Source organism: Capricornis sumatraensis, chromosome 19, assembly GCF_032405125.1.
Source record: "Capricornis sumatraensis isolate serow.1 chromosome 19, serow.2, whole genome shotgun sequence".
Lineage (NCBI taxonomy): Eukaryota > Metazoa > Chordata > Mammalia > Artiodactyla > Bovidae > Capricornis > Capricornis sumatraensis.
Genome location: NC_091087.1, coordinates 51978660 through 51998026, shown reverse-complemented (window position 1 = coordinate 51998026; position 19367 = coordinate 51978660). Strand labels below are relative to the sequence as shown.

The following is a 19367-nucleotide window of genomic DNA, read 5'->3' as shown; positions in this document are numbered from 1 at the left end:
AGTTCCTATGAAGACATTTTTGAAAGCTCTGATTAATATTTAAATTGGCAGATTTTGAGTACAGTAGATGACTCTTCATAATGTGGTGGGTGTCATATCCAATCAACTGAAAGCCTTAAGAGAAAAGGGTCCTTGAAGAGGACTTCCACCTTACTTACAATTCCATCAACTTCTTGCTGGAATTGCCAGCTTGTCCCCTATTTGAATTTGCCAGTCCCTATAATTATGTGATTATATGATCACACATGATTATAGGGACTGGCAAATTCAAATAGGGGACAAGCTGGGGCTTCCCTGATGTCTCAGATGGTAAAGCGTCTGCCTGCAATGCGGGAGACCCGGGTTTGATTTCTGGGTCAGGAAGATCCCCTGGAGAAGGAAATGGCAATCCACTCCAGCACTCTTGCCTGGAAAATCCCACAGACGGAGAAGCCTGATAGGCTACAGTCCATGGGGTCGCAAAGAGTCGGACGTGATTGACTTCACTTCACTTCATAATCATGTGAGGACTTCTCTGGTGGCTCAGTGGTAAAGAATCGGCCTGCCAGTTCAGGAGATGAAGGTTCGATCCCTGGGTTGGGATGATTCCTCAGAGAAGGAAATGGCAACCCACTTTGGTATTCTTGCCTGGGAAATCCCATGGACAGAGGAGCCTGAAAGGCTACAGTCCCTGTGGTTGCAAAGAGTTGACTATGATTTAGTGACTAAAGAAAAACAACCACATAATCATGTGAACTAATTTCTAAAATCCCCTCCCCACCCCTGCCCCGAGCCATCCTGTCTTTCTCTTCCCCACCCCCATCCTCTACACACACAAGGACAGACACACCCTCCCCCACTCCCCTCCCCCACCCATGCTATGGATTTTGTTTCTATGAAGAACACTTACAGAATGCTGGTTATCTCAAGCCTCAGACAAAATGGTCCAGAGTCTCTGCTGTGTGGCCCAGGAATAGCGGAGCAGGGTGAAAAGCAGATTGTTATCATCCAGGCAGAAGAGGTGTGTAGCAGGTTGATAAGGGGCCCTGCGGAGGGAGTTGGCTGCAGGAAATAGTAGGTAAGAACCTCTCTCCTCTCCCACTTAGTCCTTGACTACTGTGGCTGCCTGCACCTGGAAGATGTGACCTTTGACTTGGAGCCAGAGCATCCTCCTGGTCCAGGAGCACCCAAACACTCTGTTTTGGTGAGAGAGGAAGAGGCCCTCCATGACCCTCGAGTGCCTCTGGGGTCAGTTGACCTACCTAGGGACTCTGTCAGTGGCTCTCGGGTAGGGGTAGGTCGGGCTGTGTGCACAGCCGGCTTTGAGAAGGGCTCCTCCTCAGCGGGAGGAGCTGATCTCGTTTCTCAAAGAGTAAAGGCCCAGCTGCTTGTTGTTAAGAGGCACTGCAGGATTTCCTCTTTTAGCTTATCCCTCCCCAGGAGGAGGAGACTTTCAGTGAAATAGAGGAAACCACAGAATATTCAGGAACATAATAATGCATTGAAGTTATGCCATAAGACAGTCCGTGTAAACAACAGAAGAGCTGATTTTCCATGATCGCTCTTTTCTGGGGGGAAAAGGCTACTCCAGTGAAGCCTAGTAAGATCCCACCGCACTCTCCCACCAGGAGAGTGGGACAGACCGAGTAGGAGAAGACCAAGGGTCTAGAGGAGGAAGAGAAGAGAGATGGAGAGGGAAGAGACCCCAGGATAACGGGATATGTCCTTTTAGATCACAGTTTTCAACCATTTTACTCTACATTTGTGACACTTTTGATATAGTTCATTTCAGACCTCCTGAGGATGGTTGCTTTTCACATATCAGATAACTAAGGGGACCTCTAGATAATATTACAGTTGAACTCTTCCAGGAGTGTCAGGATGCTGATCATTCAGTCTCTGGAGTAAAGCATCTCTGTGTGCCTTAGATGCACCTATCAATATTTTAATGAAAGTGGAGAAGTCAGACCACTGTCCTCATTCGTATTTGCTTGGTGGAAGATAAACTAGTTAGGAATCTTCTTATTGTGAATGACCGCAGGTCCCAAACAAACTAGCTTAAAATAAAGCAAAAGAATTCATTGGCTTTTGTCACTGAGAAGGCCGCAGGTAAAGCTGCTTCAGGTGAGACCTGAGTCAGGACTCAGGTGATGCTTTCAGGATGCCCCTCTGGTTCTGCTCTGTGCTCGCCCCTCCTAAGTCTGTGTGTAACTGTCCCTGGAATCTTCAACTTCCCATCTTTCTGACTCAGTCTTGAGGAGGATAAGAGAAAGCTTCTCTTTCTCATGAGCCTAGCAAATAATTTCCTCCACTGAGGAAATTATTGTGGCCTGGAGAATGTGCCAGCCTAATTGCCTTGAGGTGGGACACACACTCACTGTAGGGCTGGGCAGTGGAGTGAACTTCTGTGCAGCTGGGAATCCAGAGTGGGTGGGCTGTCTGGGGGAAAACTGGGAACTGAGACCAAAGCTGAGGAAATGGATGCTGGGAGGACCAAACAGACAAACCAGCAAACGTGTGCACTGACTGATTTAGATGGCTATGGGGAAGGTAAGTTTTTCTCAGAAATGAAACATTGAACATGCTCAAGGCTTTTGGACTACTTCGAGATCCGTAAGACTTTGTACCTTGTTGTCCAGCAGAGAGAATTTGGACCTGAAAAAATGCAAAAGCAGGTGTTATTGGTTACTTTAACCATAAAAAGAATTTCTCTTGTGGAGCATCTGTTTGTTTATTCAACTCCTATGAATGCTCAAACTACCGCACAGTTGCACTCATCTCACACGCTAGTAAAGTAATGCTCAAAATTCTCCAAGCCAGGCTTCAGCAATATGTGAACTGTGAACTTCCAGATGTTCAAGTTGGCTTTAGAAAAGGCAGAAGAACCAGAGATCAAATTGCCAGCATTCACTGGATCATGGGAAAAGCAAAAGAGTTCCAGAAAAACATCTATTTCTGCTTTATTGACTATGCCAAAGCCTTTGACTGTGTGGATCACAATAAACTGTGGAAAATTCTTCAAGAGATGGGAATACCAGACCACCTGACCTGCCTCTTGAGAAACCTATATGCAGGTCAGGAAGCAACAGTTAGAACTGGACATGGAACAACAGACTGGTTCCAAATAGGAAAAGGAGTACGTCAAGGCTGTATATTGTCCCCCTGCTTATTTAACTTATATGCAGAGTACATCATGAGAAATGCTGGGCTGGAGGAAGCATAAGCTGGAATCAAGATTGCAGAGAGAAATATCAATAACCTCAGATATGCAGATAACACCATCCTTATGGCAGAAAGTGAAGAGGAAATAAAGAGCCTCTTGATGAAAGTGAAAGAGGAGAGTGAAAAAGTTGGCTTCAAGCTCAACATTCAGAAAATGAAGATCATGGCATCTGGTCCCATCCCTTCATGGGAAATAGATGGGGAAACAGTCGAAACAGTGGCAGACTTATTTTTTGGGGCTCCAAAATCACTGCAGATGGTGACTGCAGCCATGAAATTAAAAGACGCTTACTCCTTGGAAGGAAAGTTATGACCAACCTAGAAAGCATATTGAAAAGCAGAGACATTACTTTGCCAACAAAGGTCCATCTAGTCAAGGCTATGGTTTTTCCTGTGGTCATGAATGGATGTGAGAGTTGGACTGTGAAGAAGGCTAAGCACCGAAGAATTGATGCTGTTTGAACTGTGGTGTTGGAGAAGACTCTTGAGAGTCCCTTAGACTGAAAGGAGGTCCAACCAGTCCATCCTAAAGGAGATCAGTCCTGGGTGTTCATTGGAAGGACTGATGCTGAAGCTGAAACTCCAATACTTTGGCCACCTCATGTGAAGAGTTGACTCATTGGAAAAGATCCTGATGCTGGAGGGATTGGGGGCAGGAGGAGAAGGGGACGACAGAGGATGAGATGGCTGGATGACATCACCGACTTGATGGACATGAGTTTGAGTAGACTCCGGGAGTTGGTGATGGACAGGGAGGCCCAGTATGCTGCGATTCATGGGGTCGCAAAGAGTCAGACACGACTGAGGGACTGAACCGAACTGAACTGCTGTATTAATTGCTTGCTAGTACCAGGCACTGGACAGGATAGTGGAGACAGAGGAGTGAACTGTACCACCACAAGACCCAACATAGTGTTAACTCCAACATAGGCTGATCATTAGAAGCTGATAGGATTATTTTAATTAAGTTTTAAAAACGAGTTATATATGTACTAAAGTACACAAACCTTAAGTGTACAGCTCCAACCTGTTGAATCACAACTTCTGTGATGTTTTTCCATGTTTTAGCTATAAAACAGTAGGATAAGATTCTCCCCAGCCGGGATTCAGTAACCCCATCTACTTGAAAACATAAAATCAGCTATCCAAACTTAGCAAAGAGCTTCAGGAACCGATTCCTTGCCACCAGAATTATTCCTATTCTGCCCTGACTGTTGGTCATCCATCCTTGCCAAATGATTCTAAATAATTCTGCTGGATGTATTTGCCTTAGGGTAGGTTGTAATAGAACTTACCTCCTGGAGGGCAAATTCTTATCTTCTGTGCCAGAGGTAGCCTCCCTGATCACAGTGGTCATTACCAGAGCACCTGAGTTGTCTCACCAAATCCTCAGCCTTCCCAGGAGGATGCTTCAGGTAACTGCCATGCAGCAATCCCAGTTGGCATGCCAGATGAAAGGATGTTTTTGCTATTTTGGGTCTTCCTAAGGCTATGGTTTTTCCTGTGGTCGTGTATGGATATGAGAGTTGGACTGTAAAGAAGGCTGAGCGCCGAAGAATTGATGCTTTTAAACTGTGGTGTTGGAGAAGACTCTTGAGAGTCCCTTGAACTGCAAGGAGATCCAACCAATCCATTCTGAAGGAGATCAGCCCTGGGATTTCTTTGGAAGGAATGATGCTGAAGCTGAAACTCAGTACTTTGGCCACCTCATGCGAAAAGTTGACTCATTGGAAAAGACTCTGATGCTGGGAGGGATTGGGGGCAGGAGGAGAAGGAGACGACAGAGGATGAGGTGGTTGGATGGCATCATGGACTCGATGGACGTGAGTCTGAGTGAACTCTGGGAGTTGGTGATGGACAGGGAGGCCTGGCGTGCTGCAGTTCATGGGATTGCAAAGAATTGGACATGACTGAGTGACTGAACTGAACTGAACTGAACTGAAGCTGTCAACAGAGAAAAAATTTAATAGCCTTCAAATCTCAGAAATCAATACAGTGGTTAATGTTTCTTTCCTTGTGTCTGTGATTCCACTACATTGACAGGATATTCTTTTTCTTGGAAGCAGTTATCAAAGCAGGAGGTGAGATGGGCCTCGATGTGAGGTTGCCCTTGAGAAAAGTCAGTACAGGTTTTCAGTGGCATATTATTATTTGCTGATAGGAGGGAAAATGCTCCAGAAAAGAAGTTTACATTGTTTTAACTCTCAAAAAGTTGCTTGTAGGAATAATAAGACCTTTGTTTAACTCTAATCTTAGTCTGCCTTTAGAAGGAAGCTTAGAGGATAAAGAATCATTGTCAACTCAGTCTAAAGGATCAACTAAGATCCCACAAGCCCCATGACCTGGTCAAAAAAATCCAAAAAGAAACAAGCAAACACTCCCATGCCTCCCCCACCCCCCCAACCAAAAAAAAAAAGCGCCCTTCAATGATGTGGATAAGGAAAGGAAAATTGATTTTTAAATAATAAAAAACACCAACCCTCTTATTAAAGTTATACACAAAATTCACTCCACAATTTCTATTGTTTAAGATAATTAGATTTTGTTGAAAAATGAGTTGGTATCATGATTTCCCTACTTTTTTCTCCCAAAATACTTATTTATTTGGTTAGTTCCAGACTGAGTAGAGATCAAACCCATGCCCCCTGCATTGGAAGCAGAGTCTTAACCGCTGGACCACCAGGGAAGTCTCATGATTTTCCTACTTTTGTTCATGCAGCTTATGTCTGGAGAATGGGCCTTTGGAAACTGATCTTTTTCGATATAGATTTTTCTCTCCAAATTAACCAGTAGAGTCCTGATTGGTTTCCCTTCAGTAGGTTTTCTGAAGCAGCTGAATTTCTCAGGTGAAGGTACCATGGACTGTGTCAGCCTGAAGCAGCTGGTTTCCCCAAGCACCCATTTCTTGGTTCTCTGTATTGCTTTCTTTCTTTCTTTTTTTTTTTTTTTTTTGTATTGCTTTCTTGATAGTGCTCATGACACTCTGATTTTTTTTTTTTTGTCTGTCAGGCCCCTAAAATGAATGCCAGTGCCAGTCTCTCAGTTGTGTCCAACTCTGTGACCCCATGGACTGTAGCCTGCCAGGCTCCCCTGTCCATGGAATTCTCCAGGTAAAAATATTGGAGTGGGCAGCCATTTCCTTCTCCAGAGGGTCTTCCCAACCCAGGGATCAAACCCTGGTCTTCTGCGTTGCAGGGAAATTCTTTACCATCTGAGCTATAGAGAAGTCCCTTAGAATGAATGAGCATGTGTTTAAAGGCCTTTGATAGTTTCAGTTGCCTTTAGTATTAAATCCTGTCTCCTCCTCACACAGCATATCTGAATCTGTGTCTGTTTCTCTAATCTCTCATCTAGTGCTTGTTCCAGCCCCTTGGAACTACATTTCCATTGCCATTGAACCGTGTCCTTTCCCTTGGTTCTCTTTTACAGATCCTTCCTCATATCCAGAATATTTCTTTCCCCAGTTGATTCCTCTTCTCCCATGAGCCACTGGCTTGAATAAGAACTTCTTACTGTGCCCCTTTTGAACTTCCTTTATCACCAGGTTATCTTGTTATATTATCACTGCCAATTTATTTGTCCAGATTCCTCCACTAGATGTGAAGTTGAGGGCAGAGGTCTGTCCACTCTCTGATGTCTCTTTAGAGCCTGGCATACATATGTGTTGAACCACTGAATGAATGAATTAATGAAAGAAATACCTTTTGTTAACTGGATGTAACATGATAAATTATATTTTCTTTATCACAATTATGTATCAGAAAGCAGGATAAGGAAAAGGCCAGAAATCTTGGACCAACTAGATCTGCAGTAACTTATGGATGATATGGGAACCTGGGTTGGTGATCAGGACACTTGCATTTCTTAAAAAAAAAAATTAATTTTATTTTTTGGCTGCGTTGGGTCTTAGTTGCTTTGTGCAGGCTTTCTCTAGCAGGGACTATTCTTTTTGTGATGTGAGTGAGGGCTTCTCACGGAGATGACTTCTCTTGTTGCAGAGCACAGGCTCTGGACATGTAGTCTTCAGTAGTTGCAGCATGCAGGCTCAGTAGCTGTGGCACACAGGCTTAGCTGGCTCTGTGGCATGTGTATTCTTCCCAGACCAGGGATCAAATCCATGTGCCCTGGATATGGGGATAAGAATTGGCAGGCAGATTCTTATCCACTGCTCCACCAGGGAAGTCCAAGACACTTGCATTTTTGTCCTCATTCTGTCACATTTCAGGATTTCTAAAGCATTGAAGAGCAGATTCCAAAATACTCTGAAGGTTAGGAAAAACAATGCAAACAATTCCTTTTGGGTTTAAAGGTTTTGTGATCCTTCACATCTTGATTTATTAATACCATCAATTAGACCTAATTAATCTGAGCTGAGATAAGATGTAGCAGGCTGATCCGTAATGGGAAGATTTATGGGCTTCTTATTCTAGTGCATCTGAGGAAGGGAAGGGAATGTTCATCCAGGAACCAGCTGCATGGTGAGGATGTCTTGGCTCCTGTTACCAGAAGACTGTACAGCCAAGGCTCAGCAGGCCGGATTGGAACAATAGCCAAGAAAATATTTGAGGGGACCCAGGGGCCTTTCAATGAGAGTGTCATCAGGACGTGCTTCCCAGATGGGCTGTTATAAATGATTCATTTGGAAACTAATTGACAGGATGAGTGGGAAGTTGGCTAGAAGACTCTTATTCTTAGTGAGGGTACTTTAAGGGTCTTAAATCATTGGTTATTAAGAGTCTCAACCCCCTTCTCCCACAGGTCTTACATGCCTGAAGGCCACAAAGGGCATTAGAGACTCCCCCACCCCCACTGCCAATGCTTACTGTGCTTCAGAAACTCTATGGAGCTTTGAACTGGGAGGAATCATGAGTTCTCACATAGGATGGCCCTGAAGGCCCTCACACTTTTAGTATTGGGTCTACTTTGGGCTGTGTCTGTTGTTGGGAGCCCCCAGTAGAGTACAGCCACCTTTGTTTTAAAGACTAGATTTGAATAATGTACAGCTTCCCCTTGTTGTCTATAATGAGAGAAGCTTGTTGCAAAAAACTGCCAGAAGAATCTTTCTGGAATGTTGGTCAGATTGACATAGGAGGGCTTCTTAGTAGTCCAGTTGCTCTAAGAAATTGAATAGACAGATCCAAGAACTTCTGGGTATCGTCTAAAATTAAATCAGTGGAAAGATTAAGGTGGGAAGACTTCTTTAGTTTGGCCTTCTTACTTTCTGGTTGAGATATGGATTAATAGAGTCTTGATTAATATAAAAAATTAGAAATGTTGGAGATTATGGATTTTAGTTCAAAGGTTTTTTTCCCCCTATACTGGGACTGAATTACCTCAGATTAAAAATTATATATATAATAGCCAAGTTCCCAGAGATCACCTGAACTGGGTTAATTGCTTGTGGGGTTAATTTTAACTTCTAGAGCCTTTGAATTGCTAGAGGCAGTAGTTTTAAATGTGGGGGCCATCAGCTTTCCTTAGAGATCTACCTTTTAGTCGAAGGTGACTTTTTTGGGCTAGATTAAGGGAATTTTGGTTGGGGGGGAGGGAAAGAGAAATGTGAGGGGGTGGTTAGTACCTTTTCACTGGGAGAGCCTCTGGAGTTGGGCTTGCTAGATCCCACACGAGATGGGATCAACAAGATGTGAGGTTGATCTACAAAAAAGAGGAAAACTGCAGTTATCTAGGAAATGGCAACCCACTCCAGTACTCTTGCCTGGAAAATCCCATGGACGGAGGAGCCTGGTAGGCTATAGTCCATGGGGTTGCAAAGAGTCGGACATGACTGCCCAACTTCACTCACTCACAGGTTATATGCAGGTCACTCCCCAGCCATTTTAAAACCCCAATATAAGTAAAGTTTTCCAGGCATCTGTTATAAGGACAAACTGTGGTCCTGGCAAACTGAAGCCTGTTCCCATATTGTAGAATTTGAAGGGAGACCTTGTTCTGTGCTCATAGGAAGTTTTCTTGCACAAGTGGGATCATCCACTGGATTCAAATCTGGGCTCCTAGCAGGTCAGAGCCCTTATTCTGGGCCTAATATTGTTGGCCAATGTAACAATTGAGAAATGGAATATTTCTTGCCACATCAGTAAACAAAGATGTTACAGTCTTAGTAATTACAGCTGCCATAGATGGTGAGCTGGTGAGCCCTGAGGGAACTCAGGAAGGAGAGAATACCTGCCATCTAGCAGCCATCAGACTCCAGCCACTCCTTGAGGTGAGCTCTGAGGAAGCTCAGGATATGAAATGAAAGTCGCTCAGTAGTGTCTGACTCTTTGCGGGCCCCATGGACTATACAGTCCATGGAATTCTCCAGGCCAGAACCCTGCAGTGGGTAACCTTTCTCTTCTTCAGGGGATCTTCCCAACCCAGGGATGTAACCCAAGTCTCCCACATTGTAGGTGGATTCTTTACCAACTGAGTTATCAGGAAAGCCCTGAGGAAGCTCAGGATGTGAAAACACAGGATGTTGGGCCCAGATAGCTGAGGTGCATATCAAAGGAGTGATTTCAGTAAGCGTAGATTCTTGCATCTTCCCATTCATAGAAAAGCAGTAAATTCCTTAACTTGGGATTCCTCGTTTTCTTTAATTAATAATTGTTTGATGTTCAGACTACCTGTCCTTTGTTGCAAAACTTCTATGTAACCTGGCTCCTCCCCTCACCTCCTTGGAGAAGTTCTCTCAGGGTTACTTGAGATGCTGTCTCCTGGGCATGAAGTCCTAAAAAATTCCTACCGAATAAAATATAACTCACAGTTTTTAGGTTGTAAATATTTTTTAAGTCCACACAATGACCTAGAATTCTTGGGTCCTTCAACTCACACACCATCGTCCACTGCTAAGGTGTCAACAGTTATTAAATTTCAGGATTCTCAAAGTTGGGATGCTCTGAGGAGTGGTTGGCGCCCAGGAATCTGTAACGAAGCAAATCTTTCAGTAGCCTTTAAAGTAAGAGTTTGAGTGGACAGGAAGGAAACCCCACTTTCAGGCTCCATAGCCTCATAGCTTCTTTCTGAGCTTTCAGGTCTGAGATACAAGAGGAGCCTTTTGAAGCAAATCTCTTATGATACTTTTATCTGTGTGAAATCTCCATTTAAAACCCTTTTAGTCATGGATATGAAGCAAAGCTGGAAAGGGTGAAGCTTTTCAGAACCTGAAAAACAAGTTGTGTTAAACCGAGTGAAGCCCTGCCCTCTCCCTAACTCGACCCTCAATCTGTGAGTACTCAGTTTCTTTTCCCTGCCACCTCCCGTTTCCAGCCATTTGGCTTGGCAGTATCATTTGTTGTGGTGGTGCAGTTGGGTCAAGTGAGACTAAGAAGGGGCAGTTTCTGAAGCTCTGTGTTTGCACACTCTGAGATTTTGGGTGCCTTTGGCTGAGGACCGAGTTGGCCCTGGGGGACAAACTGTGTGGAGCCACCTGTTCCTCTCTGCTGCCCCCTTGGTGGAATATTCTCACAAGTCTCTCCAGGCCATCTGAGGAGAGGATTAGTTGTGTGGTAGTTTGTTACACCCCAATTGCACTCATTTCACACGTTAGCAGGCGAAGGCGATGGCACCCCACTCCAGTACTCTTGCCTGGAAAATCCCATGGGTGGAGGAGCCTGGTAGGCTGCAGTCAATGGGATCGCGAAGAGTCAGGACATGACTGAGTGACTTCTCTTTCACTTTTCACTTTCATGCATTGGAGAAGGAAATGGCAACCCAACTCCAGTGTTCTTGCCTGGAGAATCCTAGCGACGGGGGAGCCTGGTGGGCTGCCATCTATGGGGTCATACAGAGTCGGACACAACTGAAGTGACTTAGGAGCAGCAGCACACGTTAGCAAAGTAATTCCCAGAATTCTCCAAGCCAGGCTTCAACAGTATGTGAACCTAGAACTTCCAAATGTTCCAGCTGGATTTAGAAAAGGCAGAGGAACCAGAAATCAAATTGCCAACATCGGTTGGATCCTAGAACAAGCAAGATAATTCCAGAAAAATATCTGCTTCATTGACTATGCTAAAGCCTTTGACTGTGTGGATCACAACTGTGGAAAATTCTTCAAGAGATGGGAATACCAGAATACCTTACCTGCCTCCTGAGAAACCTGTATGCAGGTCAAGAATTAACAGTTAGAACCAGACATGGAACAACAAACTAGTTCCAAATTGGGAAAGGAGTACATCAAGGCTGTATATTGTTGCCCTGTTTATATAACTTACATGCAGAGTACATCATGAAATGCCAGACTGGATGAAACACAAGCTGGAATCAAGATTGCAGGGAGAAATAAGCAGATGACAACACCCTTATGGCAGAAAGTGAAGAGGAACTAAAGAGCCTCTTGAAGAAGGTAAAAGAGAAGAATGAAAAAGCTGGCTTAAAATCCAACATTCAAAAAATGAAGATCATGGCCTCTGGTCCCATCACTTCATGGCAAAGTGAAGCCATGAATTGATACTTTTGAACTGTGGTATTGGAGAAGACTCTTGAGAGTCCCTTGGACTGCAAGGAGATCCAACTAGTCCATCCTAAAGGAAATCAGTCCTGAATATTCATTGGAAGGACTGATGCTGAAGCTGAAACTCCAATACTTTGGCCACCTAATATGAAAAACTGACTCACTAGAAAACACCCTGATGCTGGGAAAGATTGAAGGCAGGAGGAGAAGGGGATGACAGAGGATGAGATGGTTGGGTGGCATCACTGACTTGATGGACACGAGTTTGAGTAAGCTCCGGGAGTTGGTGATGGACAGGGGAGCCTGGTGGAGAAGGCAATGGCACCCCACTCCAGTACTCTTGCCTGGAAAATCCCATGGACAGAGGAGCCTGGTAGGCTGCAGTCCATGGGGTCGCTACTAGTCGGACACGATTGAGCGACTTCACTTTCACTTTTCACTTTCACGCATGGAGAAGGAAATGGCAACCCACTCCAGTGTTCTTGCCTGGAGAATCCCAGGGACGGGGGAGCCTGGTGGGCTACCGTCTGTGGGGTCGGTACAAAGTCGGACACAACTGAAGCGACTTAGCAGGGAAGCCTGGCGTGCTGCAGTCCATGGGATTGTAAAGAGTCGGACATGACTGAGCAAGCGAACTGACTGATTTTCATTCAGATAATGATAATCTAGCCATTCGAGATACATGACTTTATAACACGGTGATTTTTATGTTAGTCAAATGTGAAATTTTCATTTATTTTTAAGATTCAGTAATGTTTCATTGTATACCACATCTTTCAAGTGCAGATTTTCTATGGGAAACAGTAGACACAGTCTCAGGCCCAGTGGGGTCACAAAAAGTGGTGTAGAAAAATAGTCTGTCCTGGTTACTGAGATGCCAGGAGTTGAAGTGCAGCTACTTTTGGCAAATCACAGGTGTCTACACAAAAGCAAAACCTGCTCTGCTTCCAGTGTGTCTATACTTTTCACCTACCACAGTAAAAACAAAAATATAAACAACAAACTTTGCACCCTGAGATAAATCAGAGTCACCCTGACTGGTCTGATTTCCCAACTAATAAAATGTTGAATATTTCCAATAATCCTAGACTCTCCCCAAATAGTTTTATCTCCAATTTTTGCTGTGTTGTTGGCTGGAGATTGTCAGGAGCATTGTGAATATAGCTGTCTTATGAGCAAGTTGTTGCTTTCTTATCTTGAAGGGATAATGTAAACTTCGTAACCTTGGTAATACTGTGAATTTTTTGCTTTAAGTCCTTCTTATGTTTTTTATTTGATGAACCGGTCCTTCTAAAGTCTGATTCCCTTGCTCTCTTTGAAGGTGCATTTTTCTTTCCTTTTCTAAATTCTTCTTTCTCTGAGTATTCCTTTGACACCTGTCATGTCTGGATCAGCTAAAATGCAAAAGCTCAAAGATGTTCTGTATTGATTTATGTTATTAGGTTACAATCAAAAATATTGATTTTGAAGTACTTTTAGACTTAAGAGAGGTGGCAAAAATAGTATGATGAGTTCCCGTATATTCTATATTCAGCTTCCCCTAATGACAACATTTTATATAAACTACAATTCATTATCAAACCAGGAAACTGATATTGGTATTAACTCAATTACAAACTTTATTTAGATTTTACCAGTTTTTATATGCACTCTTTTTTTTTCAGGTATATAATTCTACAAAATATTATCATATGTGTAGTTTTGTATAAACACTGACATATTTAGGAGACAAAATTATTTCATTGCCATAAAAGAAACTCTGTGACTTCACCCCTTTATAATTAGTCATACTCTCCTTAAAACTTAATGCCTGACAAATAATGATTTGTTCTTTGTAACTTTGTCATTTCGAGAGTGTTCTATAAATGGAATCATACATATAAACTCTTTTAATAAGATTTTTTTCTTTTTAGAATTGATTTTTGATCGCACTGGGTCTTCATTGCTGCTCATGGGCTTTCTCTAGCTGCGGCAGATGGGGCTACTCTTCCTTTCCGTGCACGGGCTTCTCACTTCGGTGGCTTCTCTTGCTGCGGGGCACATACGCTAGATGTGCGGGCTTCAGAAGTTGCAGCACTCAGGCTTTGTAGTTGCAGCTCATGGGCTCTAGGGCACACGGGCACAATGGCTGTGGCACATGGGCTTACTCTGCAGCATGAGGAGTCTTCCCGGGCCAGAGACTGACCTGTGTCCCCTGCACTGGCAGCTGGGTTGCTATCCATTGTGCCACCAGGGAAATCCCATATAAGCTTTTGAGATTTTTTTTTTCACTTAGAATAATGCATTTGTGATCCTCAAGTTGTTACACATATCAATATGTCTTTTTCTTCCTGAAAGGTATTTCATTGTTTTATATACTGTACTGCAGCTTATTTATCCATTTGTCTGTTGAAACATATTTGGGTTGTTTCCAGTTTTTGGCTATTACATAGAGCTGCTATGGACATTTGTGTAGATTTTTGTGTATAAAAATAAGTTTTATTTCTCTTGGTTTGGGTGAGAGTCTTATAAACTGTATTTGCAATTGTATAAATTGTAAAAATTTATGAATTGTATGAAATTACTGATGTTAAGAAGTACTTCTTGAATTGTCCTGGGTGAATGTGAAAAGAGGTAACTTAATATATTAAGTGATACACTTAAGCCAAGTGAAGTCAAATGACATGGCATTTGGTGCTATTAATTGTTGACAGTATTTCAAACAAAGTCAAGTTCTAAGAGAACTGAGTTCTCACAAAACACATGTAGACAAACCTGCCAAACTCAAGAGCATTTGTCTGAAAGCCTTAGTACATTTCTATGTTGTGGAGAGTGACTTTGTTCCAGCAGAAAAACATCATCCATTTCATTATATTAAAACAATTGTTCATTTGGATTTTTATTGGTTTCATAGTTTGTTTTTATTTCATTTATAATTAAAAAACATTTTTATGGCTGTGAACCAGCATATAATCAGCTCAGCTAAAACCAGTATAGCATATATAATTTAGTAGTGGTGTTGGTACTGAATAAAGTCTAAGTGAGGAGGAAAGGGGACAGGGCACAACCTTTAAAAGAATAATGTAGCCATTGAGGGTATGAAGAATTAAGTCCAAGGTAGTGGATGATTTGACTTCCTGTACACCTTGAGCCTCATTATACACTCACTGTAATACAAGTTCAGTTCAGTTGCTTAGTCATGTCTGACTTTGCGACCCCATGGACTGCAGCATGCCAGGCTTCCCTGTCCATCACCAACTCCTGGAGCTTACTCAAACTCATGTCCATTGAGTCAGTGATGCCATCCAACCATCTCTGCCTCTGTCATCCCCTTCTCCTGCCCAGCATCAGGGTCTTTTTTAGTGAGTCAGTTCTTTGCATCAGGTGGCCAAAGTATTAGAGCTTCAGCATCAGTCCTTCCAATGAATATTCAGGACTGATTTCCTTTAGGATAGACTAGTTGGATCTCCTTGCAGTCCAAGGGACTGTCAAGAGTCTTTTCCAACACCACAGTTCAAAAGCATCAATTCTTCAGTGCTCAGCTTTCTTTATAGTCCAACTCTCACATTCATACATGACTACTGGAAAAACCATAGCTTTGTAATACAAAAGCATATGCTAAATACATACCCACAGGTACCTGACAATTCTGGGGCAGACCATAAAAGTCCAAAATGTGGGTGGTGTCCCAGTTCCTAGAAATCCCCACACCTTTCCCCAAGCAGTTGAAGTAATCCTTCTACTCATTTGTTGTTTAGTCACTAAGTTTGTATCTGACTTTTTGTGACCCCATGGACTGTAGCTTGCCAGGCTCCTCTCTCCATGGGATTTCCCAGGCAAGACAACTGGAGTGGGTTGTCATTTCCTTCTTTGGGGGATCTTCCCAACCCAGGGATTGAAACCCCATCTCCTGCATTGACAATTTGTGTGGTTGTGAGAGTTAGACCATACAGAAGGCAGTGCTGAAGAATTGATGCTTTTGAATTGTGGTGCTGGAGAAGAATCTTGAGAATCTCTTGGACTGCAAAGAGATCAAACCAGTCAATCCTAAGGGAAATCAACCCTGAATATTAATTCGAGGGATTGATGCTGAAGCTGAAGTTCCAACACTTTGGCCATCTAATGTGAAGAACTGACTCATTTGAAAAGACCCTGATGCTGGGAAAGACTCTGGTAAAGACCCTGGAAAGACTCATGGGTAAAGATCCTGATTCTGGGAAAGGCAAAAGGAGAAGGGGACAGAGGATGAGATGGTTAGATAGCATCACTGAATTTGAGCAAACTCTGGAAGATAGCGAAGGATAGGGGAGCCTGGCATGCTACAGTCCACAGGGTCACAAAGAGTCAGACATGATTTAGCGACTGAACAACAACTGCATTGGCAGGTGGATCTTACCACTGAGCCACCAGGGAAACCCTCCCAGTCATTAGCGTATGAAATTACCCAGCCCATAAAATCTAACTGTCCCATATTTCCAGGCAGCTCTCACCTTCTGAGATGGGCCGCATTCTGCCTATGGAACATATGGCTTGCTCTTGAATCCTTTCTTGCCTGAAGCCAGGGACCCTCACTCTTTGGCCTGTCCCAGGAACTCATCCAAGACCTGGGATGTGACCATCCTCTCCCATTTTCCTGCAACCTCTTTACAAAGGATATTGATAAATATACTTCTTACCTATCACTTTGCCTCTTGCTGAATTCCTTCTGTGCTGAGGCATAAAGAACCTGAGCTTCAGTATGTTTGGAGGCAAGTTGTGTGGTTTCTGTTGGAAGAGTGTAGTTTTGAGTTTCATCCAAGGTGTGTGGTTTTAAAAGGAATACATAAAGGCATCTATATTAAAAAATATGGATGGGTATTTATGCCATGTTTTACATTTATATATATTAATATAGTTTGTTATATAGGATCAGAGATTAAAAAAAAAGGTGGCTTAAGCACATGTAGAAAGTCCACTCTCTCATAAACATATGAGCTAGTCAGTTGTCCAGCACTGTAGCGTCGTCATCTGGAGACCCATTTTCCCATGAGTTTGCTCCCCTTGCCTTCTCCTAGATTGGTGCTTCTCAAAATTTAATGTAAATATGAATCACTTGGGGATATATATATATGTGTGTGTGTGTGTATATATATATATATATATATATTTTTTTTTTTTTTTTTTTTCACTGCACTGCTTGGCTTGAAGTTTCTTAGTTCCCCAACCAGAGATTGAACCTGGGCCCTTGGCAGTGAGAGCACAGAGTCATAATCATTGAACCATCAGGGAATTCCCTGGAGATCTTATTTAAGTTGAGGAATCAACCTCAGTAGGTCTGGTTCGGGCTGATTGTGCACTTCCATAAACTCCCAGGCAATGCTGATATTGCTGGTCACCCAGAGCACATGTGAGCAGTTAGGTCCAGGAGTATTGCCTTCATTCACATAGCTGAAGGTGGCTTGTCACCATTTCTTTGGATTTCCAGCCTGTGGGGAAGGAGTAGAGAGGAAGTAAAGGGGCAAGTAGCTTCCTTATGAGAACGTGACCCAGAAGGTATAGACGTTCTTTTCATGTACTTCTCACTGGCCAGAATATGGTCATTTGATCCCTCAGTTGCAAGGGAGGCTGGGAAATGTAGGCTCGAGGTAAAATTTGAAGAATTCTATTAACTAAGAGGAAGACGGCGAGAACAAATATAAGGGAATTATAAACAATGTCTGCCATGAAATTTAAAGAGAATTTAAGTCAAGACAGGATCTGTGAGAATGTTTTTCCTTTTATGCTACTTATATGTGAGAAACACTAGTCTGAAGTATAATCTAAAGTGTATACTTCCTTTAGCACTTGTGCAAGACTTTTTCATAATCTGTCCCTTTTCAGTGATCACACCCTTTGTGCCAGTTCTTTTGAATGATTTGCCTTTGCCTAAAGAAACACATTCTCATACCCCTGTGTCTTTGCGCATGGTATTTCCTTTGTTCTTCTACATCATCCATCTGTATCCTAATTTAGGCTCATTGCCAAAGCTGTATTGCTGAACAAGAGAAGCTCAGGCAGGGGTTTTGAGAATTTTTTCTTTTTTTAAGAATCTTTTATTACTTTTATGTACAGAAAGCTCAGTGGTGCATACTCAGCCCAGTTTGGTGGCCAGCTCTTTGGCCTTCGCCTTTTCCAGCTTGGTGATGAGAGCCACTGACTTTGGCCCCAGGACATTGCCTCCCCACCGATGGTGGATCTCATCATATCTGTCCTTGTAATTGGTCCTGATGGCTTCCACCAGCTTAGCCAGGGGACTCTTGTCCTCCAAGTTGACTTGTGTGAAGGCCACAGTGTTGCAGGTCTTCCTGTGGACCAGGCGCCCCAGCCGGTCCTTCCCCTTGTTGATGCAGTAGGGAACCCCCATCTTTCAGCACAGGAAGACCATGTCATGAGCAATTACCACCAGCTGAGCATTCTTGTTCTCCACCAAGGTGGTGACAGTGTTGACCCCTGCTCGAAGGACAGGTGGCCTCTTGGTGGGCAGTTTGCCGGCAGTTTTCTTCTCCTCTTGGGGCAGCAACTTCTGCTTTGTCTCTTGCTTCGTCTCTGGACTGTACTTGTGGGCCAGCTTAAGTAGATGAGTAGCTGTTTGTGGGTCCAAGACCTGGGTGAATTGGTTAATTGCAGGAGGCACTTTCAGCTGCTTATAGAGAATAGCCCTTTGCTGCTGCAGCTGGATGTAGTGGGGCCATTTGACGAAGCAGGTGAGGTCCCTTTTGGGTTGGATAACCTGTCCATGCCAAAATTCTTGAGCCTTTTCTCGAAAAGGGGGTTGACCACCTTCTTGGCCTCCTTCTTCACCACAGCGGGAGCCAGGGCCACCTTCTTCCCCTTGGCCTTCTTTCCCTTCAGCATCTTGAAGGGCTGGCAGAGAGAGAGAGAGAATTTTTTTTTTTTTTAACAGAGACACCCTCTTCAAGAGAGAATGGATAGATAAGCAGAGATGATTATTTGTTTGAAACCTCTCAAACTTTCTGTTCTACTGATGAGAGCTATGAGCTCACCTTCACACTTGAAAGAAGGCATGGCTCCAGGTTCTAGACCCTGTCTATCCTCCAACCCTGCTGCAACATGAGGGGAAGGCCCACAGAGTTAAAGTGAGTTTTTGCTATACAGAGATTCTGTGACAAACCTAGGAGTGAAATGGCTTGAATTCTATTGGGTGATGTTATTGACTCATTGGGAAGCCTTCAGATACTCAATGTAATTAACTCCCTTATAGAATACTAGTTTTTTTTTTAAACTTAGGCTGGAATATGTATCAGACTAAGATTTTCTTTCATTTGAGAATATTTTACAGTTGCCTACTGGTTATCAAAATTGAGTGTGTGCATGTATTCTAGAAGAAATATAAAATTCCTTTAGTTTTTTTTTTTGTGTGTGGTTTATATTTCTAGTTAGAATAGAATTCTCAAGAAAATTTTCCTAGATGCAACTATACTTCATGATATTTCTTTGAGGAAACAACAAATCAACAAAAACTTCCCATAAAGTTTAAAGAACTCACTGCATTAAAAAATATTTTTATTTGGCTGTACTGGGTCTTAGTTGCAGCCTGTGGGATCTTTAGTTGTTAGTTGAAGTATGTAGGGTCTTAGTTCCCTCACCAGGATAGAACCTGTGTCTCCTGCAGTGGAAGCACAGAGTCCTAACCACTGGATTGCCAGGGAAGTCTCTTATTTATATTTTTACGTATTTTATCCTTGTTCTATCAGGAGCT

The 19367-nt window shown here is 43.0% G+C and overlaps 1 pseudogene; it reads right to left on the bottom strand.

The window, feature by feature from the left end:
* Positions 1 to 17738: 17738 nt before the first annotated feature.
* On the bottom strand, positions 17739 to 18508 carry LOC138095442 (large ribosomal subunit protein eL8 pseudogene; annotated as a pseudogene).
* Positions 18509 to 19367: the final 859 nt, after the last annotated feature.